This window comes from Saccopteryx bilineata, chromosome 11 (genome assembly GCF_036850765.1).
Source record: "Saccopteryx bilineata isolate mSacBil1 chromosome 11, mSacBil1_pri_phased_curated, whole genome shotgun sequence".
Classification (NCBI taxonomy): domain Eukaryota; kingdom Metazoa; phylum Chordata; class Mammalia; order Chiroptera; family Emballonuridae; genus Saccopteryx; species Saccopteryx bilineata.
The window spans coordinates 52,290,072-52,316,256 of NC_089500.1; the positions used below are offsets into that span (position 1 = coordinate 52,290,072).

At 36.8% G+C, this 26,185-nt stretch overlaps 1 protein-coding gene and 1 pseudogene across 2 annotated transcripts in view; one reads left to right on the forward strand and one right to left on the reverse strand.

The window, feature by feature from the left end:
- The window catches only part of DLGAP1 (DLG associated protein 1), a 986,787-nt gene that overhangs the window by 777,906 nt on the left and 182,696 nt on the right, over positions 1 to 26,185 (reverse strand). The window lies entirely within an intron of this gene.
- LOC136315059 (elongation factor 1-alpha 1 pseudogene) overlaps positions 7,263 to 26,185 on the forward strand; it is a 55,371-nt pseudogene continuing 36,448 nt past the window's right edge.

Sequence of the window (26,185 nt, forward strand, 5' to 3'; positions counted from 1 at the left end):
CTAAAAACTGAGTGCATCTTATACAGTGGTTGTGCATTTCAAATGCCATAGATGGAACTGAGATGAGTCAATATATGAAAACAGTGATTCGTCATCAGACACAGATGAGGACAAGCTAATGAATGGGAGTTTTGACAGTGATGAGGAGTTGTATGAATTTTATGATGAATAAAACTTGAGTTCAATAACTGTATGTAATACATTTTTTCCCCAAATTTCGGGCCCCAAAATTAAGGTGTGTCTTTTACATGGGAGTGTCTTGTACATGGGGAAATGCAGTAAATATAAAACAAACAATCCTCAATTTGGGACAGAATGTGAACTTGAGTTTGCCACAGAAAAAACATAAATAGGTTCTATTATTGCTTGTATCATAAAGAAAACAAGGATATGGAGTTAGGGAGCACAGAAAATCAGTGTAACAGCAATTTGGGTATGAATGATCACCCAGAGAACTGGAGGACTGCTAAGTGGGCTAAATTATGTCTGAGTTTCTAACTAGTTAAATGGTCATCAAAGAATTCTTTAGGGTTATTACAGGTCCTTGGCTTCTTTGTCTCCTTATTGTAGTCTTTATTTCACTGTTCATGGGCATTTTATTAGAGGGCTAGAATAATAAAACAAAGGGGATTATTTCAGCTGCTTTTTAATGCCTTCAGTAAACCATGTAGGGAGAAAGTTAAAACTAAAACCTAAATGATTTGGGTGAATTTCAGGAGATTACATTCATCCATGTCTTATGACAACAATGATCAAGACTCAACTGCATTCTGTGCTAATCTTTATATAATTTTGACATTCTGGGTATGTCTGACATTCGTACATTCATCTCAGGCATGGGTTTACGAATATGCTTACTCATTCACTGATAATGTGAATTAGCTGAACAACCCCTACTTTATCCTATTCCTTCTGAGCTCCTTTTCCTTTTGCCTGACTGTTTCCTATGCTTATATATTGGTTTGGGGCACTTCATGATAGCTTTTCATAAACATAGCTGTACTGGTGAGATGGGAGATATTTTTTTCTATCACTGTAACAAAAAGTAAGTATATATAGCTTACAAATCTAATATTTCAGTCAATTGCTGACTTAATACTTATGATTAATGCTATCTTCCCTGCACACTAGCTTTCCTAATCCTTGTAACTCCTAATTTGCAGCTGAAATAGATAGAATATAAGCGTGAAGATAGAATATGAGCGTGAAACTATAAAGATTACTTGCTCTTTATCCATCCTTTAGAAAACATTTTATTGCCTATAGAATTACTTTGGCCAAACTCTACATTACATTGCCTGCTTACAATTTTTAACTAGAAACTTCTTCCCAACTATATATTTTTAAACAAACTCTAGAGTTAGAAGGTATGTTGGCAATCATTAAGTCTAATATTGCACACTAAGGAAGTATTTAAGTCAGACAGTGTATTACTTATCTATAGCTGTATAAAAGTTACTGCAAAATCTGGTGGCTAAGAGCAACAGATATTCATTATACCACTTAGTTTTTGAGGTTCAGAAATCTGGGAGCAACTTAGTTTAATATCTCTCATGAGGTTTCAATCAAATTGTCAACTGGAGATGCAGTCACCTGAAGGCTCAACTGGGGCATGAGGCTCCACTTCTAAGCTCACTCAGGTGGCCAATGGCCAGAGGATTCAGTTCCTCACCACACATTTCTCTCCGCAAAGCTGCTCACAACCTAGATGGCTTCCCCAGAGTGAAAGATCCAGGAGAACAAGACAGACTGACCAAAGTAGATGATGAACTGTCTTTTACAGCCTAACCTTGAAAGTGACAATCTGTCACCTCTGCTACACTCTATTGGTCATGTTGTTGTAGACAGTCAGGGATCACTGGGGAGTCTCTCCCATAGACCAAGACGGCACAGGGGAAGGTTTTTACACTGTACATGCCCAAAACTAGAAAGATAATTGAATTAAAAAATTCTCTTTCTTTGCTATCCCTATAAGAACCTTGGACTTGAGCAGGAGGGGGAAATGGTCTATGAGATAAGAGTCCACCATTCTCCCAGGTCATGGCACCTGAATAACCCTCTTTCCTTTGTCCCAGCACTGTCTCAAGACTTTGGCTTTTGTTATGGCAAACAGACAAACCCACTGGTTTGGTAACAGTCACACATTATTACTAAAATTTGAGACAATACAAAGGTCTTAATACCAGGAGATGGTGGTCAATGAAGGTCATCTTGAGAGGATGGCTTTCTCAGATGTTTGTTCCACTTCTGACAAGATGATGACTCCCTGAGATTGCAGTCCATTTCATTTCTGTACAATTAAAACTGTCAGAGAAGCTCTTCAGAAACAGGCCAAAATTCACCTTCATAAGAGCCGAAGGGCCAGAAAATATATAATTCATTTGCTTTTGATAGTGTAATGCCGGTGGCCCAGGCCAGGCAGGTCTACATTGGATTCAAGAAGATGGCAGAGAAACTGCAGAGCCGGAGAACATTGGGCCATTCTGTTTAATAAAGTCTCACAACAGGGACAAGCACACAGGCAGGGGAAAACTGCTTCTCAGGCAAACAAACAGCAAGAATAGCCTCTCATAGTGGAGGGCAGGCAATCTGCCATCCGCAATCCCCCTGAGCAAGCCCCCATAGCCTTAAATAGGCCATACACTCACGTACCAATCAGGCCAAGTGCTTGCAGCTGGTAAACCAGTGAGCAAGCCTAACACAGCTGCCCCACAGATAGCTTATTGTAATTTGAAGGGATTTTTTTTTTTTTGTATTTTTCTGAAGCTGGAAACGGGGAGAGACAGTCAGACAGACTCCCGCATGCGCCCGGGATCCACCCGGCACGCCCACCAGAGGCGATGCTCTGCCCCTCTGGGGCGTCGCTCTGCCGCGACCAGAGCCACTCTAGTGCCTGGGGCAGAGGCCAAGGAGCCATCCCCAGCGCCCGGGCCATCCTTGCTCCAATGGAGCCTTGGCTGCGGGAGAGGAAGAGAGAGACAGAGAGGAAGGAGGGGGGTGGGGGTGGATATGCAAATGGGTGCTTCTCCTATGTGCCCTGGCCGGGAATCGAACCCGGGTCCCCGGCATGCCAGGCAGATGCTCTACCACTGAGCCAACCGGCCAGGGCCGGAATTTGAAGGTTTTAATTTGTTATTTTTACAACACTTAAAAAAGAAATAAACAATAGCATTTTAAAATAATATAATTTATAGTATGACTAAATAGAAAATATACTAGGGAAGAAAAATAGAGAACAAGCCCTGGCTGGTTGGATCAGTTGTAGAGCATCGGCCAGGCATGTGGCTATCCCAGGTTCAATTCCAGTCAGGGCACACAGGAGAAGCGACCCTCTGCTTCTCGACCCTTCCCCCTTCTCTGTAGTCCTGCAGACATCTGGGAAGTACCAGTGTCACTTGGAAGAACTTGCTCAAGACATAAACTTCTGTCAAGAGAAGAGGGAGAGGCAGTCAAGAAAGATAACCTCTTGAGTCCCCTTTACACAGGGCTTTTCTTGATCAGAGACAGAACCGTTTTTACAAGAACAACGGGTAACAGGAATACAGGGGAAGGGAGATCAAGTGATAAGGGGAAAGGAGGACTAATTGATTTCTAGCCTACATGGTAAAAGGACTAGTTTCATTCAGTATATTCTTTTTCTTTTTCTAATTAACAAGCACAGCATGAAGAAAGGGGCAATCTATAAACCTCTAATCTAGGCCAGTGGTAGTCAACCTGGTCCCTACTGCCCACTAGTGGGTGTTCCAGCTTTCATGGTGAGCGGTAGCAGAGCAACCAAAGTATAAATAAAAAGATAGATTTAACTGTAGTAAGTTGTTTTATAAAGATTTATTCTGCCAAACTTAGCAAAAATCTGACATAAAGTACTTGGTAAGTAATTATTATTATATGCTTTAACTTGCTGTAACTCTGCTTTATAAATTTTATAAAGTTACTTCGCTACTTTATATAATCACCATTACTGTGGAATCAGTGGGTGGTTAGAAAATTTTACTACTAACAGAGATACAAAAGTGGGCGGTAGGTATAAGAAGGTTGACTACCCCTTCTCTAGGCTAATTTCCTAAAGCCCATTCACATGCATTCCTCTCTGTTTTCACAAAGGTTACTCACTCACAGTTTCTTGGTGTTTGCATCCAAGAAACCTGCTTCACCATTCACATTCAGGGCTTTTTAACTAAAGTTCCCCAATCCAAGTTATAAAGGTATGAAGATCAGATAGGTGATTCCCTACTGTTCTCTCTCTCTCTCTTCTTCTCCCGCAGCTATGGCTTTATTGGTTCAAGTACATTGACCCTGGGTTCTGAGGATGGCTCTGTGGAGCCTCCACCTCAGGTGCTAAAAATAGCTCAGGTGAGAGCACGACCTTAGATGGGTAGAACATGGACCCCAGATGGGGTTACCAGGGGGATTCCCATCTGGGCACATGTGGGAGTCTGTCTCTCTATCTCTCCTTCTCTCACTTAGAAAAAAAGAAAAAAAATAGAGAATGAAGGAGAGAGAGCACGATGAATGTAGATAGTCAGGTGTAAATGTGTACTTGACTGAAGCAGGTGCTAGGATAATTTAGTCTACAGCTCCTGCCACACTCACCACAGTTCACCTGTTCTCCCCTCTGTCCTCATAGTACAAGATCAGCATTTCATTTTCTTTTTTTAAATATTTTTACAGACCGGCTTTTTTTGTTGTTGTTTTTTTTATTTATTCATTTTAGAGAGGAGGGGGAGAGAGAGAGAGAGAGAGAGAGAGAGAGAGCGCGAAGGGGGAGGAGCAGGAAGCATCAACTCCCATATGTGCCTTGACCAGGCAAGCCAGGGTTTTGAGCCGGCGACCTCAGTGTTTCCAGGTTGATGCTTTATCCACTGCGCCACCACAGGTCAGGCCCAGCATTTCATTTTCTAGTTTTCAAGTAAAGTTTGTACGTTAGAGCTGTTCTAATGTCCCGTGACTACAATTACATTTAGGCCACTATATCAAAATATGGCAGCATTGTTCAGTGTCTGTAAGAATTTTGAGATATGAGAACTGTCACATTGAGAAGGTATAACTACTGAACTTGAAATACTATATAAATGCATATTCATATTTTTTTAATTTATGATTTTAATTTGTGTTTACATAGATTCAAGTTTCCCTCCTAATATATCTCCCCCTACCCCTTCATTCCCCTTTGGCCCACCCTTATGGCCCTTCCCCCCCAATGAGTTCTCCCCTTCTGTCCAGGATTTGCTGTCCTGTTTTCTATAATGCTGTGTTATGTATATATAATTTCATTAATCTCTTTCCCTTCTCTGATCCCATCTTCTCTTCTACTTTCCCTCTGACTGCTTTCCCTCCGGTCTCTTTGATCTGCCTCTGTCTCTATTCCACTCCTCAGTTCACATTGTTCATTGGATTCCTCAAATGAGTGAGGTCATATAATATTTTTCATTCTCCACCTGGCTTATTTCACTTAGCATGATAGTTTCCAGTTCCATCCATGTTGTTGCAAAAGGTAAGATTTCCTTCTTCCTCACAGATGCATAGTATTCCATTCTGTACATGTACTACTCTTTTTAATGCACTCGTCCACTGACGGACACTTGGGCTGTTTCCAGATCTTGACTATTATAAACAAGGCTGCAATAAACATGGGGGTGCATTTCTCCTTTTCAATTACTGATTTGGTATTCATAGGATATATTCCTAAAAGTGGGATAGCTGGGTCAAAAGGCAGTTCCATTTTTAATTTATTGAGGGATCTCTATACTGTTTTCCACAGTGGCTGCACCAGATTGCATTCCCACCAGCAGTGCAGAGGGTTCCTTTCTTTCCACACCCTCCCCAGCACTTATTATGTGTTGTTTTGTTAATAAGCACCATTCTGACAGGTGTGAGGTGGTATCTCATTGTGGTTTTAATTTGCATTTCTCTAATGACTAATGATGTTGAACATTTTTTTATATGCCTATTGGCCATCTGTATGTCCTCTTTGGAGAAGTGTCTATTCATTTCTTTTGCCCGTTTTTTTAACTGGATTATCTTCCTAGTATTGAGTTTTACAAGTTCTTTATAAATTTTGGTTATTAACACCTTATTAGACATATTGGCAAATATATTCTACCATTGTGTGGGTTGTCTTTGAATTCTGTTAATGGTGTCTTCTTCTGTGCAAAAGCTTTTTAGTTTCATGTAGTCCCATTTGTTAATCCTGTCCTTTATTTCACTTGCCCATGGAGATAAATCAGCAAAAATATTGCTACAAGAGATATCCAAGAGTTTACTGCCTAAGTATTCTTCCAAAATGTTTATGGTTTCACAACTTACATTTAAGTCTTTTATCCATTTTGAGTTTACTAGTGTGTCACCTGGGGGTATGTGGAGGCTTTGGCAAGTCATACCCAGAGAATGGTCCCTGATGGGCCCCCAGGCCCTGGTGCTCTGTTCTTGCTTGTATGTGCTATAGTAACTGCTAACTCCCAGGCGCAGGAGGACCCCCACCTCTGGGTGACTGTTCCCCACTCTGGCATAATTATGCCTGTTTAAGTTAATAGCCCAAGTTTCCAGCAGTGTATTTCAGTAACTGCTCCCTTAGTCTCCCTTGTGACAATAGTGGCCGGGAATCCCAACAGTGGAACGGCACTATATGGGGTACCCTCAGTGACCCAATGCTACTTAAGTTTACTCTGAATAATAACACCGTCCCCTTGGAGGAAAGGGTCCTCCTTCGAAATCATACTACAGGGGGACTTTGCTGAAAACAGTACTACCAACCAAAGCTCAGTACTTGGCCTACAAGCCCTCCTCCCCCTAGCTACCAACAGCTGGGCCCACCCCGCTAACCTTGCCTTCCCAGGGTCACCTCTTTGCCTGTAACTGTACACTCCTGAGAGATGGAATTCCCTGGAGAGACTGCTGCATTGCCTCTGGCCTGGATGTGCAGACCGTCAACCTCGGAGTTTGGACGCAGCCCGCGGTAAGCCATCCATTCCGTGTTTGGACACTGGGACCTTTGTGAGAAGGGGGCATGCATGGACCTACGTCCATGTTTTACAATAAAAATAGAACTCTGTTTAATGGGAACTGGAAGGTTTCTGTAACACAATGGGAGGAAAATGACATCCTGACCCCTAGGAGGAATCCATTGTTTAAGACCCCCATTCTATTTTCTAACTAGTCAAACATTGCAAAAGCTTGCCTCATTGTTTAATCAAGCTAATCCATTAACATATAGTATAAAAGGTATTACAGTTGTTTCAGTTCTACTAGGGTTCCGATGCATAATGCGTAGCATTCAGAAGCTACAACAGCAACAAGCTGTCATCAAGCAAGTTCAACTGGCCTTAATTAAAAGAGAAGGGGGAGATATAGGTAGAGCGCAGCGCATTTACCTGGCAGCTATGACTGATGCTATGCTGTGAGAACACTCCAGCAAGGATAAACCCTCCCTGGCACACCCTGGAGGGAGCTGGTCCACTATATGGAAATGACTCAGCACTAGCCAGGCAGCCTCCTGACCTTTTTGGCCATTTGTCCTGGTATAACATCCGTTTGAATAAAGTGGATCTGCGTCACTGAACCTGGTACTCGGAGTTGGGTCTTTGCGTCTCTGTCATCCTCACCCCCCAGCAGGACTTGTCCACAGTTTGTTTCGCAGCTAAATACTGTCTGTACACCTCTTCTAGGCTCTGAGGCTGTAGGCTGGGGCTTCTTTCCTGGGGCCCAGGATCCTCCTTTCTCTACTAAACTCACTTCCTGCTGTGGGAGTCCCTCTGAGCTGCCGTTCACTCCCGGGAGCTGGGCAGCCCTCTCTGCGTTTCCACTTTTCCTACCAGTCTCAGAGTGGCTTCCTCAGTGATCTTTGGTTAAAGAGTCCTCTTAGTTTAGTCCAAAGTTGGTTTTCCCAAATGATTGTTCTTAAAATTAAGTTGTAATCCACTTTGGTTCTGGGAGGTGGAAGTTGGTACATCCACCTACTCCATTGCCATCTCGCTGCCCCAATGCATATTCATATTTTAAAGATAATATGCTTTACATGTTTGTTTCTTGCCTGGAAAACTATGAGAATTAATGGACTAAAATCAATGTATTTAATAAATTTTTAGGTTGTTCCAGTGGTAATTTAAAAAAATTATACATTTTAGAGAAGATCAGTAAAGAATGAGGTCAATAATGTAGATAATAGTGACCTTTAAGGAATTCTTTTATATAGCGCCATGTGACATATAACTCTATTTCTTGCTTATTGATTGGTAGTCATTTGAAGATAATTTGGACAAGATTTTTAATAATGCTAAAACATGTTAGATTGGTAAATTCTTAAAAATTAACAAATGGAGTGGTTACAGTGAATATTAATTATATTGTAATATTGGGAAATACTTTCTATAAACCTCTAGCTATTTATTAAATTTAGGCCAAATTATAGTAAGATTTAATAGTAACTATATCCAAGAAATACCAGCTTGATCTTTGTATATGTCTACTTAATTTTCATAGGATATTGTCTATAAAGTTGACTCTGAAAGTAGAAATTATTTCCTTTTGGAAAACAAAATAACTCCCCCACTCATATTCTAATATTATTTTAATTTTACCATTGGAAATAGATAAAAACCATTGCAAAGAAGCATTTCAATAATCTGTAATTATTGTTACAACTATGGCAAATAATAAGTCTAGTTATTGAACATCATAGACATTCTACAAATGTGTACATTGATCTAAATTCTAGAGCTAACCATGAGGACCAGTTGAAAAACCTGACTTCTAAAATAATTTTATATTAAACTATTATAAATTCTGTTCCTAATGTCCTCTAATGACATCCTTATTTCTAGATCTTCTTTGGAAATGGCTTTCCTATTACAGCTGGCTTCACTCAGCAAACTGATGATTAAAATACAAACTCACACTATTCATGCTAGGATCTTTCACATTTTTTAGTAATACAATTTTAATTATTCAGGGACTCTCTGTTAAAATTTAGTTTCAGATAAAATGGTCCAAATCTCTCTTTCCAGAGGAAGTAGATATCACTGAGAAAATCAATTCTGCAGATGGGACACAGTCCTGCATTGTTCAAAGTATTACTGAGTGACTAATGCAGGGAAAATTCATTAACATGTGGCACCTCTCAGGTAGACCATTTTGTAATGTTTTTATTTCATTTTGTCCTCTTCACAGCTGCAGCCTATTTAAAGTAAAGCACAAAGCAAAGCTTTATCCTGCTCCTGTGGTGGAGATATCCTGCTCTGGGTAGCAAGCCCTCCCCCCCCTCCCGCTGCCCCCAGCCATTGCAGGGTGTATTAGTATCTCACATGACAGCATTTGGGAGAATGGTGAAATACAAAATATTAGTTAGAACGATAGATATGTTAATTTAAAACTTTAGGAAATATAGTTTCCTAAAAATAATTAAGTTCATAATAAATTAGTAGTCTATCAAAATGGAATAGTTTAGTGGTGTGAACACACAAAAGTAAAATTTTTAAATATTTAAAATATGTTTTTCTTAAGAGGAGCTCTTATTAAAAATGAAGGGCATTTAGGACCTGGCTGGCTAGCTCAGCGGTACAGCGTTGGCCCAGTGTGTGGAAGTCCTGGGTTTGATTCCCGGCCAGGGCACACAGGAGAAGTGCCCATTTGCTTCTCCACCCTTCCCCCTCAACTTTCTCTTTGTCTCTCACTTCCCCTCCCAGAGCCAAGGCTCCATTGAAACAAAGTTGGCTCAGGCACTGAGGATGGCTCCATGGCCTCTTCCTCAGGTGCTAAAATGGCTCCAATTACAAGGGAGAAACGCTCCAGATGGGCAGAGTATCACCCTCTGGTGGGCATGCTGGGTGGATCTCAGTTGGGCATATGTAGGAGTCTGTCTTTATGTCTCCCCACTTCTCACTTCAGAAAAAAAAAGAAACTGAAGGGCATTTAAATATCTGTATCTATATCTATATCTATCTCTATATCCATCTCTCCATTTACATAAGTACCACAGAAAAAGAATCATTTTTCCTCTATAATAAAAGAAATATTTTTTAGTTTTTTTATTATATATATTTGGAAAATGGAAATTCCTAATTCTCCCTGCTCCCCTCACCCCCAATTCAGCTCTGCAAATCTCTGACAAGTGTTCTATGGTTATTCCTAGGATATTCAGATTTTTTTAATCCACTAATCAGACATTTTTTGTAAGCTTACTTTCCAAAAGTAAAATTCCAACCACGAGTTTCTGTAGGACTACAGTCATGCATTTGTGGGGGCATATCTCAGATGCTGTTCTCAGATGTCGACCTGTACCTTAAATAGAATAGTAAGAAATACTATTTACCATGTCCTTTTATTGTTTGATCCAATCACTCTAACCTTTATGAAGTAACAGTTTTCATAAGGAAATTTTCCTTGCTCTGTTGGTAAATGTCTAAAGCAGACCCAGAATTTCAGAGGCAGTCCTCCTTCTGACTCACCCCAAAAGTTACAAAGACCAGCTGACTCAAATTCCATCTATAAACCAGGATATTCATTATTTTAGAAAGTGATCTGAGATCCTTAGGGTACAGGAATGTTTTTATTCATTTGGAACTGTTTTTCAAAACTGGTTGAACATTATAATCAGTTGGGAACATTTTACAAAGAACTCGGGTCCAGACTAATGCCTAGAGAGCTGATTTAATTGGTCTGTGATAAGGCCCAGGGAACCAATATTTTAAAGATTTCCAGGTGTCTCTAATATACAACATGGGTGAAAAACTCTAGTTAGAACATTCATCAAGACTTTACCAGAATGATCTTGCCTTTTATAATACAACACAATTTCACATATATGAGTTGACAGGAAATAAGGCGGTCTTAGAGAAACATCTCATGTGTTTGCTATCTTTTGGGAAAAATTACTGTGAATGAAATAATTCTCCAAATAATAGGAACCTAGCCTATCAATGCTGAAAGAGTAAATAGTTTACAATTTTTGTTGGAAACCTTTCTAATACATATTATATAATCCCTTGATCTGAAGAAAAAATACTTTAATCTATTTTGACATTTTAGTATCATCACTGAAGACAGTTGTGTGATTGTATTACTTGTCTTTTCAGTATTTAGGCACCTTCACTAAATGGACTCAGAGTTTTGAAAGTTTTGGTGGTAATAACTCTTATCATTCCTCAGTCTCAATTACTACTTAGTATTTGTAGCAGCCTGACCTCACACATCTATCTCCCTTTGCTTTTGCCCTTCCTGCTTCTAATCTAATAATGCCAATATTGATTATGCTAAAAATCACTTAATAGAACTTGAGAAGCCCTTAAAGCTTGAGAGATCAGGTAATTATGCTTATTAAATCAAGTCCTTGTGATGTTGCATACAACTCATGGTCTGTAGGCTCTGTTGTGAGAACATAGAGATGTCTGATCTTCTACAAAGGCAAGCATGTGAAGACTGACAGATGTTTCTGTAATTCTTTAACAATCTTTTAGTCTTTCATGAGTGCATTCAGGACAATTTATGTTGGCAGAATTTTGATAAATGGGTGTAATGCCGGTGGCCAAGGCCAGGCAGGTTCACATTGGATTTGGGCATACGATAGAAAAACTGCAGAGCCAAAAAGCGTTGGGTCATTCCTGTTTAATAGAGTCTCACAATAGTAAATGTGCGAACAGTCATGGGAAACCAATTCTCAGGCAAAGAAACAGCAAAAATGGCCCCTTACAGTGGCGGCAGGCAATCCGCCATGCCCCATCCGCAATCTGCTGCTCTAAGCGCCAGTACCTTACACAGACTATATACAGGTGGCACTGCCACGTGCTTATGCACTAAGCAAGCAAAGCACTTACAGCCGGGTAAACCAGAGAGCAAGTCGAACATAGCTATTCTCCCAACAATGGGATTTTCTTATTTTAAAAAAATCTAGATTATTTAGAAAAAGAGCTTCAATCTGTACAAAACATGGCTGGAAGTTTCAAGAGGGAAGAGATGTCCTTGCACATGAGCTGTATGTAGCACTGCGATCCTCCATCAATGCTCCCGAACCCTAACTAAGAATCACTCTGCCCATAAAGGGACCAGGAGATTGCCCAGATTATATGGCAACTCAACAACTCTTCCAAGTAGATGTTCTAGAATGAGGGAGAAAAATAATACTAGATGCAATTACCAAATTTATAGTTCTCATGTACTTCAGCATAGTATGCTGATATTCCTTGTGCTATAATTCCCCATTACGCTTTCACCCAAATCAGAACACTTAACTTAATATTTGGAAAAGCCCAGGGATAAACAGCTAAAAAGACACAGATTCAATGTATATTAAAGGACTCCTTACTTAACCTAATTGTCCCCTAAAGAGAGCATTTGTAGTGAGTTGAGTTGTGCCCCCCCCAAAAAAGATATGCTCAATTCTTAACCCCTGGTACCTGTAAATGGGACCTTATTTGCAAATAGGATCTTTGTAGATGTAGTTAGTTATGGTGAGATTACACTGGCTTTGGGGAGCCCCTAACTCTGGTGACTAATATATCCTTATAAAATTAATGTAACTGGTTTCCATTGTTTCTCTAATGTCATCGACAGCTACCATCCACTCCTACTCCAATCCAGCCACACTAGCCACTTTATATTCCAGGAGACTTTCTAATTTTGCGTTGGGTATTTTGTCTCCCAGGAAACCTTGAATATCCATATGGTGAATTTCCTCACTTCCTTTAAGCCTTTGCTCATGTGTCACTTTCTCAATGAGGTCTATATGGATTTAAGCTCCTATTGAAAATTTCTAACCTTCTCCCATATATCCCCTTACTCCTGGCACTCTTGGTATCTTTACTCATATAAAATTTTCTTTATTACATAGCACTAATGATTTTCTAACAGATTGCATAGTTCACTTGTTTATTATGTGCTCTTTATTCCTTCTCCCCTTGCTGGCATGTACATTCTAAGGAAGCAGTGACTTTAGCTATTGTTTCATTCATGTAAAAAACACTTATTGAGCACTTACTATGTGCTAACCATTTTGCTAGCCATATTGTTACATTTGGTGTAAAAACCTATGTGTTGTTTTCTATTCTGGTGGAGTTTCGAGTGAGGAAGATGGACGCTAACATTCATTCATAACAAACTGTAAATTGAAGATACATATGTATTCTGAAAGAAATAAACAGTCCCATGGAAATATAACAAAGGAACAACTTCTGTATTTGGAGGTAGAGTACATTGATCAGGAACACTTTTGCTCAAATATCAGAAAATTATTGTTAAACTGAGATATGAAATATAAGTAGGAATTAACCAGGGAAGGAAGACTTCGCAAGAAAAGAGAGTGTGAAAATGTCCTGTAGGAACCAGGAAAAAAAAGAGAGAGAGAAGTGGGCTATGTGATGGCTTCAGTCATTTTTCAAGGTGAATGGAAAGCCACTAAGAATTGGGTTCTTTTGGGGGGGAGAAGGGAATGGGGATGCATGAGAGACATTATTATAATTATGTGCTATGATGAAATTACTCAAGCTGCTGTCTGAGGAATTATGAGCTCTTTGGATTATTTAGAATCTTTTCAGAGTTTCTGTTTTTAAACAGAGGTCAAAATAAATTAAACAATTGTATTTTCCCATAGTTAGGAATATTTTATGGTGTAAATACAATATTTCTTATAGTATGATTCTACCAATAGAATCGTAATTTTAAAAAAATCTATTTTTTATTTTATAAGGCCAGAGAAAAATCAAGCAATGAATATCTGGCACTCTAAATTTGACATGACACCTTTAACCATAAGTAAAGCTTAAAAAATAGTTTCTATCTATTTGAAAGACTAAATATAAATATTTCTAATACTTAAAAGAATGTGTATCTGAAATTATTTGTTAAATATGCATATTGTTTCTCAACTCCTTATATATTTCAGTTCTCTGTTAGACTTTAATGAAGATAGTTTTGAAACCATAAATCAATTTTCTTAGCAACTTTAGTTCATGCTGATTTTTACAAAGGAGAGAAGGTTGAAATAAAATGTCACCAGAACAGTAGGAGGTTTTTTCCCCCATTCTTGGTATAATGATCTTTTGATGCTCTTCCTGTGCCTGTAGGTCATACACAGGACTGCGACAAATAGGCAGGCTCCCACTGGGGATTACGTGCCATGGATGTTGTCATGATCCAGTAATGCCACAAGTTTCTTCTATCAGAATCTTAAAAAATACATGGAGTTACACAATTTTATTTAACTTACAACTTTCTTACAGAATTCTTAAAATTGATTTACAACCCAATTTCACAAATGGGAAATATATGTCTGCCTGTGTGTATGTATGTGTTTGTGTGTAAGGCAGCGTGCACTTTTTAACTGTAATCCCAATTCTGATCATTTTAAAGTGGCATAAACACCCAAGGCTTGTTCATATTCAGAAAGTAAGAATAGTTCGTGTGGTTTTATATGGGGGATGATATAAGTCATACCTTCCATAAAGGATGTCTAGTGGCTTAGAATATAAACCACAGACTATGTTTTTGCATCTTAAAAGAAACCTCCCCAGAACTAGCTTTGTACAAACACCATTTTGTAATTGCACTTGCTATAACTATATATTTTGGGGGGTTTTATTGCTACTTATATTTTGTGAATTGTTATCACATATAACTATAACCCATACGGTTCACAGAGATACTACTGTGATGTAACTCAGCAGGAATAACAAAAAGTTATCTTATATTCTTATGTTATGTATTTTGGTTTTCTGAATTTTTATTTGCCCAAATACCAATAACATTGGCATTAAATTAAATTCTTTGTTGAGTTTCAGGTGTTGGAAATAGGGCCCTAACTCTCTGCCTACTCCTCTATAAACCTTTCCCCCCACCTTCTTTATCTTATAAACCTGCTGTTGATTATTCTTTAGTTAGGGGACCTGATAAGTGGGAGAAAGCTTTGGAATTTTTGTACTCCTGGACATGTTGAAAATAACTGAAGGGAAAAAAAAGACTCTCCCTACTTTAGGTTCTTTATTACTCTTTTGTTGTTGTTTAGTATTTTGTAATAACTATGTCATTGCAAAGCTATAGTTTAAAACTTTTCATGTTGTTTAAAAAGGTTAATTATATATCAATACATAAGAGGGTTATTTTTGCATTGACAGAGACTTCTGTTACCACGATCCCAATTTGAAAGAGTGCTATAGTACTCCTAAGCAAATGACAACAAGAAAATCTTTAATTACCCATAGTACTGAAGTAGGAAACAGCAGATCTGGATTTAAGCACTTAATGGTTCTTAGCTGTGTATACTTTAATTACTTAAATGTTGTTTCTTCTTCCATAAAATAGAGATAACACTTCACAGAGTAATCTTAGTAACATTCATGAAAATATATAGTAAAATAAGAAAACTTAAATATCCATAATGTTTATTTTTTTTCAGTTTATATAACAGTTTTTATTGAAAAGATTTTTTTTTTCATGTCAGTGGAAGTTTTTGGAAATTCTGGCATACCTTTTTATTTTAATTTATTGTATTTACATAGATTCTAGTGTATAAAGTTTTATTTTTAATGTTAGATTAAAAACAAAAATAGCACTAGCATTTACTAATTTTTGTTTAGCCAGCATTCCTTGTCTTGGGCATTTTATATTCACCAAGTAATATTTTTTTACAGTGATTGAAGAGGCTATGAGTACTTATGTATTTATTATTTCCCAGCTTTGTTCAGATTTACAGTGGTACCTTGAGATACAAATTTAATTCGTTCTGTAACCCAGATTGTAAGTCAGTCAACTCATATATCAAACTGCTGATACTGGACCATGTGCCAACATACCAACTAGCGGCAGCTTCCCAAATCACAACTAGTATCTTGGAATTTTGCTCAGATATGGAACAAAAATATGGACTGAGTCGCAGCTTGTATACTAAAATTTCATATGTTGGTTTGTTCGTATCTCAAGGTACCACTGTAATTGATAGATAACATTATGTAAGTTTTAGGTATACAAGGTGATAATCTAATATATGTATATGTTGTGAAATGTCTATCATAAGGTTAGTTGACACAAGAAGCTATATTTAGAGTAAATTGAAGGTAATAGTGAATGGTCCTTCTTAATTAAAAAAGACTATATAGGTTTTAAAAATTAAAACATTGGTTAAATCTTGGTGAAGCGCATAATGAATGAAATTTGAACAAACCTGTAGGTAAGCAAATTATCTGTTCTTCTAATAGTTCAACAAACACTTGAGTACCTATACCTTTAATAATAAAAATGTTATTTAAATGTGTTTGACACAATATAATTAAGAGAACTCTAAAACATTTGCTTTTTTTATAACTAAATATTTCTTATAAAGCAGATAAACCCTATAATTTGATATCAAATTTTCTGATATTAAAAAATTTCAACTGTTTGAAAATTGATAAAAGTTAGGCATATTATATCAATATCAGAGTTCTCATTAATTTTTATTGATGTTATTTCATCTATTATGAAACTATCAAGGTATACCTGGACTTGTTTTTTACTCTGAAATGTGATTTATTCATAAAAAGTCATTATATCCTAGTTTGTTACATTTCTTTTCAATCTCAATAAATATAAATAAGTTGTCATTTCAAACTTATTGTCTTACAATATTGCTAAATTTTTCTCTGATATTTATAATCTTTTTCATTGATTTTATCAAATATGGTACATTGGTTTTTGTTGCTATTCAGTTTCAATGTAAACTTCACATCTGTGATATTGAATGAAATCTTAGTACCTATATAAATTAGTTTTAAGATTTTTAAACATGTGTAAGGAGTCATTTGGTATAGATGGTAGAGCAGATAAATATTGTATTATATTTTCCTTCTCCCGTGAGCACATCAAAACTATAACTACACTACAGAGCAACCATCACTGAGAACCACCTGAAATCTAGCTAAACAGAAGTCCTATAAGTAAGGATATATAGAATAAGCCACACTGAGACTAGTAGGAAGGGGTAGTGATGTAGAACAGGCTGGATAAACACCCTTGTGTGGCAGTTAAAAATTGGAACGGATATCTTAGTTGCAGAGGTCCTCCCTGAAGAGTGAGGGGTCCCAGCCTACACCAGACCCCCAGCCCAGGGTTTCAGTGCCAGGAAAAAAAGTCCCATAACTTCTTGCTGTAAAAACAGCAGAGATAGTGGCTGAGTGACATGGAGGGCTGCTGGAGACTGAGCCATTCCTCTTAAAGGTTCCACAGGTACAGTTGCTCCCTGGTGAACTCACTCACTGTGAGAACTAGTGCTAGGGTAGCAGTTTGAAAGGTTCCAGGGAGCCCCATGTTCATTGCAGCATTGTTCACAGTGGCCAAGACATGGAAACAACCAAAAAGCCCTTCAGTAGAAGACTGAATAAAGAAGATGTGGCACATATACACTATGGAATACTACTCAGTCATAAGAAATGATGACATAGGATCATTTACAACAAAATGGTGGAATCTTGATAACATTATACGAAGTGAAATAAGTAAATCAGAAAAAAATAAGAACTGCATTATTCCATACGTAGGTGGGACATAAAAATGGACTAAGAGACATTGATAAGAGTGTGGTGCTTTGGCGGGGGGGGGAGGGAGAGGAAAAGGGGGAGGGGGAGGGGCACAAAGAAAACTAGATAGAGGGTGACGGAGGACAATCTGACTTTGGGTGATGGGTATGCAACATAATTGAATGACAAGATAACCTGGACATGTTTTCTTTGAATATATGTACCCTGATTTATTGATGTCACCCCATTAGCATTAATAAAAATTTATTTATAAAAAAAATGAAAGATGCCAGGGTCACAGGAGCATAAACTGAACTCTCTGGCTTAAAGGCAAGCATTGAAGGGGAAGCTTTCTCCCAGACAGAAGTTCTAGTAGAACCTCCCAACCAGCCTGCAGGCAGAAACTATTCTGATTTTCCATCAACCTAGCTAACACATTTCATCCTGCCCTGGTAATTCTTTGACACCCTGCCTATCAACTTAAGGGACATTCTAATGGCCTCTTCTAATAGTTTTTCTACACAAATGGCCTACCTTGAATTATGCTGTAGACTTTTCTAAATTTCTCAATGGTTCATAAATCCCAAACAAGCTAAATCTGGCCTTGGTGAGTCCTATACCTCTTGGCCTCACTTCACAACTTGGACCTATCTGTGCACATCCAAGCCAAGCACAAGGAGCAACCATCTGCAGAAGTTTGTAGCTCATTCCAAGTGGCTTTAGGCTATACAAAGGTAGTAACTGACCCTGGTCAGCACCAAAGCCCCTCCCAAGAAGCCCCAGAACCACATGTAGTAGCAAGCTTCAGACCATACCAGAGGACTGTCCAATCACCTCCACAAATAACAAAAGGCTTACTTGGTAAGCACCAGTGCCCCCCTAAAGCAAATCATGCTCTATAGGGTCAGCTCCTACACAACAGCTCCTCCACTATAGTGACAGCCAATCAGCTTAAGAGTCAACTCTGCCCCTCCCCTTGATTATTGTGCCAACAATAATCAAGGTTTAACTATAACAGAAGGGTAAACACAACCCATTCAAAGGACAAACCTGAAAGACTTGGCTCAGGTGACTAGCATGACTTTACCACTGGGTCCCACAGGACACATGTTAAATAAGGCCATTCTTGTAAGACTGGCAGATGTAGTAGCTCTACCTAATGTATAGAAACAAACACAGGAAGGCAGGGAAAATGAAGAAACAAAGGCATATATCTTAAATAAAAGAACTGGACAAAACTTCTTCCAAAAAATGATACAAAATGGATACTGGCCTCTATCAGATGCAGAGTTCAAAACACTGGTTATAAAGATGCTCAGTGAGAACGTAACAAAGAGATAGAAAACAAAAATGGAGATATAAAACAAAAAAAGCCAATCAAAAATGAAGAATATGATAACAAAAATGAAGAATACACTAGAAGTAATCAACAGCAGATTAGATGAAGCAGAGTGTTGAGTAAGCAATTTGGAAGATAAGATAGCAAGAAACACAGTCAAAATAGCAAAAAGAAAAGAAAGAATCCAAAAAATGAAGATAGTTTAAGGGGACTGTGGAACAACATTAAGTGTACTAAAACTTGAATCATCACAATACCAGAAGAAGAGAGAGAGAGCAATAAATTGAAAGCCAGTTTGAAAATATAATAACCAGAAAACCTACCTAACCTAGAGAAGGAATTAGACATACAAGCCCATAAAGAATGGAGTCCCAAACAAAATGAACCCAAAGAGGCCCATACAAAGACACATCATAATTAAAATGCCAAAGATAAGAGAAAAAGAAAGAATACTAAAAGCTTCCAGAGAAAAGCAGTGAATTACCTACAAAGGAGACCCCATATGATTCTCAGCTGATCTCTCAACAGAAATTTTGCAGAGGAACAAAGGCATATATCTTAAATAAAACATTCCAAGCAAAGAAAAGCAAGGACCTACAACCAAGATGACTCTGCCCAGAAAAGCTATCATTTAGAATCAAAGAACATATAAACAGCTTTCCAGGAAAGAAAAAGCAAAAGGAGTTAATTACCACTAAACTAGTATTACAAATAATGTTAAAGGGACTTCTTTAAGAAAAAAAAAGAAATATGAATAATAAAATGACAATAACTATATATCTATTAACAATTAATTTAATAGTAAATAGATTAAATGCTCCAATTAAAAGACATAGGATGGCTGAATGGATAAGAAAACAAGACTTATGTATGCCGTATACAGGAGAATCACTTCAGACTGAAAGACACATAAACTAAAAATAAAAGGACAGAATAATATATTTCATTAAATAAAAATTAAAATAAAAAGTTTGAGTAGTAATACTTATACCATACAAAATAGACTTTGAAACAAAGACTACAGCATTATTTACAATAGCCAAGTTATCAAAGGAACCTAGTGTCTATCAATTATGAGTGGATAAAGAATTGGTACATATATACAATGGAATATTACTTAGCTAATTAAAAAGGAATGAAATCTTGCCAGCTGCAACAACATGGATGGACCTAGAGGTTATTAGGCTAAGTGAAATAAATTAGACAGAGAAACAGAAATACTATATGATTCTGCTTTTATGTGGAATTTATAAAAACAAAAATAAACAAACAGAGAAGAAACAAATTCGTAGATACAGAGAACATTTTGATGCTTGCCAGATGGAAGGGTGTTTGAGAGGATGGGAGAAAAGTGAGAAGTACAAACTGATAGTTACAGAATAGTCTTGGGGATATAAAATATAGCATAACAAATATAGTCAATAATATTGTGATCACTATGTATGATGTCAAATGGGTACTAGATTTACTGGGATGATCACTTCATAAATTATATATTGATAAATGTCTACCTGAATCTAAAATAATATTGTATGTTAACCAATATCACTCCAATAAATTCAATTAAAAATTAAAAAGACATTTTTTTAAAGGTGTGTAATTCCTGCTATGTCTTCAAAGTAAAAATTAATTAAACTATAATGAGAATTAGTTTTGATAATCTGGTAATCATTTGTTTATTCATCCATTCATTCATTTATCCAACAAATGTTTCCTGAGAAAATAATCTTACCAGTCAGTGTTCTTAGTTCTTGGAATACATCAATGAATAAAACAGGTAATATTTCTGACTTCATAACTTCACTTAAAACAAATGAGAAAACTAAGGCCAAAATAAATAAATTGCTTGTTCAAAAGCATATGGCTAGTACAGGTTTTAAGTATTTCCTTCTTGCCTTTAAATCATCATTCACCTAATTAACAGTAGAACTGGGATTAAAATCCCTGTCTCCCATCTCCCAGGCTAGGGATATTCTATCTACAATTCCATACTGCTCCTCCTCAATTCATACCCCACCAACCCCTTATTCATTTGTAATAAATTTTAAACAGTAATCTATTAAATGTTGAAATTAGACTCTTCTACAGTATGATAAGAACAATACAATTTTTAGCATCTACAGTGACACATTTCCCTTTTAATATCTTTCAATGGAGGAGGCTCCATGTGCCTATCTTCCCAGTTCTGAAGTAAGCAATCATCACATTTTACACTTTGAGTCTGACAGCGTGGGGCACAGATAATTGGCATGAAATATTCAGTGACTGATTACCTCTGACATAGAATTCTGAAAGAAAATTTAAGCTATTGTTACTAATTCTATCCTCTGTCTTCTTCCAAACTGAGCCTGTTTTTTGTTTGTTTTTAATGACCTTAGTAAAGATATCACTTTCTCCTTAACCCTAAAATTGTCTTTGGTTAAAACCTGACATAACTTTTAAAAATATAATCATTTTTCCTGCTAATTTTAGCATAAACTCGCAATATAAATTTATTCTGGTTTTATCTTTTGACATTAAAAAATTTTAAAGTAATACCTATTTAGTGCTAGCATTTATATCTATATTATGCCAAGCAGTTGCTTTTGAGATATGCAAATGTTGGTGAAATGTTAAGAGTCATACAATTATATTTTGTTTTCTTTCTTTCAAATTTTTAAAAATGTGTTCCAGCTACAAAGATTGCTTTGATACTGGTTATTTTTTTTTTTACCATAATTAGCTTTCATTCAGTCTCATGTATTAGTTGCTATTTTCAATTGTTTTCCATATCACTAAGAGAACACAGCTATTTTTCTGCAAAGTAAGTATTCAGGGTTTCTTTGAAAAACACAAAGTTGTGCTAACTTCTTAATTTACATAAGCTTACAGATACAAACATATACAACATATAAATAAATATAGAGATAAATATATACATAAAAATGAATAATTACAATATACATATACCTATAATTATATATACTTCCTATTTTTATGATTCTGTATATTATTAGGAAGACTTTCTGTGAATAAACTCCTATAAGAAAAATAGACTATTTAATGAACTCTAAAAATCATTCTGCTTTGTTACAATAACTTGTGTCACTCAGAAATGTCCAAAACACTTTATTAATTATCTACTTGATCAGTATTCCTAATTGCTAGAAATATCTTTAATAATGTTTTTGACAAAAAAGTAAATATGATGAAACATTCTAACGTTGGCACAAAATGATACTGTGAATGGAGTTGATACAGATAAGGTACCTGATGATAACATATAATCTAATAAACTAGTCTTTTGTAAAAATAAAAAGAGAGTTTATAAAACCATAAATTAATTTTAGCTAAACTCATCAATTTTCATTTCAACTCAAGTAAAGTAAAAAATCTGATGTTCAGCATTGCCAGCATTTCAAAAAATACTAAAATGCTTTAGCTCTGAAAAGAGGGGGTTGCCATAGTTAAAGCATTACCAAATCATTCATTGTATTTGTTAAGAGAGCAAAGCCTTGCTAAATTTTTGCACTTAAAAGGTAGAAGCAACATTTTCCATGAGCATATAACCAGGCTCAGCATTGGAAGAAATAGTACACTTTCAAGTTATGCCATGGCAGCACACCACCAACTCAATGTTAAATTGTACAGAATATGGATATGATTGTAGCAAATAATTACAGAATAGAATCATAAACTGTCTTGTCTGTTTTGTTTCAATCACATTATTTTATAGTAGTTATAAAAATACTGCTGAGTTCATTAACAGTGTAAACCTTAGCCACACAGGATGTGGAAAACTTGTCCTGACATTTGGTCATATGAAAAATGACAAAATAAATGGGACAAGTGATAGGAAGTGGCACCACAGGTTCAACATCTGTCTATTGTATACGAGGCTGTCAAAAGAAGCTAATAAAATGTTGGGCTTGCCCTCGCCAGTTGGCTCAGAGGTAGAGCATCGGCCTGGCGTGTGGATGACCCCAGTTCAATTCCCGGTCAGGGTACATGGGAGAAGCACCCATCTGCTTCTCCACCTTCTCCCCTCTCCTTTTTCTCTGTGTCTCTCTTCCCCTCCCACAGCCAAGGCTCCATTGGAGCAAAGTTGGCTCCAGCGCTGAGTATGGCTCCATGGCCTCCACCTCAGGCTCCAGTATGGCTCCAATTGCAGTGAAGCAATGCCCTAGATGGGCAGAGCATCGCCCCCTGATGGGCATGCTAGGTGGGTCCTGGTTGGGCGCACGCGGGAGACTGTCTCTCTGCCTCCCTGCTTCTCACTTCAGAAAAATACAAAACAACAGCAACAACAACAAAAACCTGTTAGGCTGCAGAACTGAAGAAAAACACACAATGAAAAAGGTGATCATATCATTGGATTGGGCACAAACAGAACTTGTACATCTGATGTACAATGCTGATTTACAGGAGTCACTTTTCAAAAGGAATACTGATGTGTTCAAGTGCTTTCCAAATGAATTAAATGCTCCTGAAACCTTGCAGTATGACTGATAATCACAGGAAGTGAAGATGTTAATATGCAGAGTAGCATAGTTAGGAAAATATTTGTATTTTAAAATATTTTAAGAGATATTATATAGCAGAAGGATTAGATTTATTTTGTCTTCCTGAACAAGTACCACCACCTAAATTATATTAGTGGATGCTTATGCATTAAGGGCCATGCAAAGTATATATAAAAATAAAAACAATTACTGGCAGAGTCTGCCAACGTCGGGAAAAATAAGTTCATGATGTTCTACTCTACATATCCCTTTCTTCAAGAAGCCTCATGGTCACCTCTAAATGGTAGAGTATAAAACCATCATCATCAGTAGAATTTGTAAAGTAAGATTTAAAAAGATGAAGCAGTTTGGGATAAAGAATCTTTTAAAGTATAATAAATGTGATAAGGAAGAAATAATTATCAAATAGACTTTGCCTATATAAGTCTTGCATACTGGTACTAATTTTATTCAATGACATTAACATGTAAATAAAAATACACTTTCTAATCAAACTGTTTATAAGTATAAATTTATTCCACCTACAAGGCAAGTGTTACAAATACTGAGATTTGAATTGCTGTTAGATACCTACTGCCTCTGTTCTTGCAACGAAAATGATGAATGGTGAGTACTGTGAATACTGCACAAAATATTTTTGTTAGTTAGTATTTATATAGTAGTAGTTAGTATTTATGTATGATGTGCTCACACTTTTCAAAGTCAATAGACAAACATAATAGTAGGAAAAATACATTATTTAAAACTGCTGAAATGAGAAAGTATTCTGTAGGTGAAATGTACAGAATATCCTCTTCAAACAAATATTTGAACAGTATGTATAACTTTTATTTATTACCATTATTACTTTAGAGAGAGAGGCAGAGAAAGAAAGACAGGAACATCAAACTGTTCCTGTATGTGCCCTGACTGGGGATTGAACTGGCAACCTCTATGCTCTGAGACAATGCTCAATCAACCAAATTATCTGGCCAGGGTTTAATTTTTATTGATTGATTGACTTTTAGAGAGATGTAGAGAGGAGGGGAGAAAGAGGGGAGGGGAAGGGAAGCATTCATTTGTTGTTTCCCGAGCCCTGACTGGGGATGGAATCCACAACCTTGTCATTTCCAGATGACACTCTAACTGACTAACTACCCAGGGCCTAACTTTAATGTTAGTTCAGATAAGTTGTAAAATCTAACCACTGGTCCTTCTCTTTTAGCAAGACACAAGAGCTAAATACATTAGTGTGGGTTAAAAGAACAGGAGTAACCAACTGGCAAAGCAGGTGACTTCTCTGAACGTGATCTCAGAAAGAAGCTGCTAATCACTGAAGGAATGACTTCAGTCTGTCTGGAACCAACTTTTAGAATTCACTGAAGACAGCAAGTCTAAATTACATGCCTGAGTTTCCTCAAAGGAGAAGACATAAATTGAAAATTAAAATAAAAGAGAAGTAGGAGATTTTGAGAAAAGGGATTTCTCATGTTGGTTGGAATGTAAATTAGTACAGTCAGTATGAAAAACAGCATGGAGGAGGGTCCTTCCTAAAAAAATTAAAAATAAAACTACCATAAGACACAGCAATTCCACTTTGGGGAATTTGTCCAAAGAATTACAAAACAATAATCTGAAAATATAAAAACACCCTATGTTTATTACAACATTGTTTTTTTAATGGTCAAGATGAGGCAATCTAAATATCCTTCAGTAGACAAATGGATAAAAAAGATGTGTTACATTAACAATGGAATATTTACCTAGCTATCTAAGAGAATGAAATCTTGCCAATTGCAACATGGATAAACCTAGAGTATATTATGCTAACTTAAGAAATAAAACAGAGAAAAACAAATATAATATGATTTCACATAAATGTGGAGTCTAAAAAACAAAAAAACAAGCATTAAAAAAGAAACCTCATAAAAATAGGTAACAAATTGATGGTCGCCAGCCAGGAGGGGGGCTTGGAGCTAAGTGTAAAAGTGAAAGAGATTAAGTAGTACAAATTTCCAGTTATCAGAATAGTCACAGGAATGCCAAGTATAGCATAAAGAATATAGTCAATAATACTGTAATAACTTATGTATGGTGCTAGATGCTAGATGGCTACTAGACTTATCAGGGTGATCTTTCTGTAAGGTTCATAAATGTCTAATTACAATGTTTTACACCTGAAACTAATATAATACTGTATGTCAACTGTAATCAGAAACAGAAAAAAAGTCCAAGAAAAGTGAAACAAACAGAAGGTCATCTACTTGAGCTGTCAATCAGTGATCACCCAGATGGTTAACCTTTATAACATGATAAATGTTTTAACATCAAATAATGACTATTCAAATATCTTAGAAAAAAACATGATAAGGAAAAATAACCACATTAGTGGTCTATCTTATTAACTTTGTACAACCTTAACACAAACTGCCCTGCAAGGAGTGGTCAAAATGTTTGATATTGCCTATTTCTGCTAATAAAACATTTAAAAACAGAAACTAAAGTGCAGTTATATATTATTAGTCTTCTTAGAAAACCAAAATCTGAGTAAGTGGAGGAATGGGAATCTAGGTTTCAGTTTAAAACAAATAGTTCCTCTAAGCCCAAGACACTAGACTTTGAAAATACAAGGAATAAAATTAGAATGTTTACATTATGTGTGATGGCATTGGTGGTGACATCTGGGCTTCCTGCTTTTAGCCCAGTTCAGGCAGATGAGAAAATGCCAAGATTCATTTAGAAAGGGAGTAGAAGGTCTTTGTACAACTAACTATAAAGCTGCTGGCATTTCCTGTTCTCATCCAGGGTAGGGGTGACCCTGGGAGGTGGATACTTTTTCTGTTTGGTGTTATGCAAAGCTTTGGTCATATGGGAGACCTAAATATTGATTA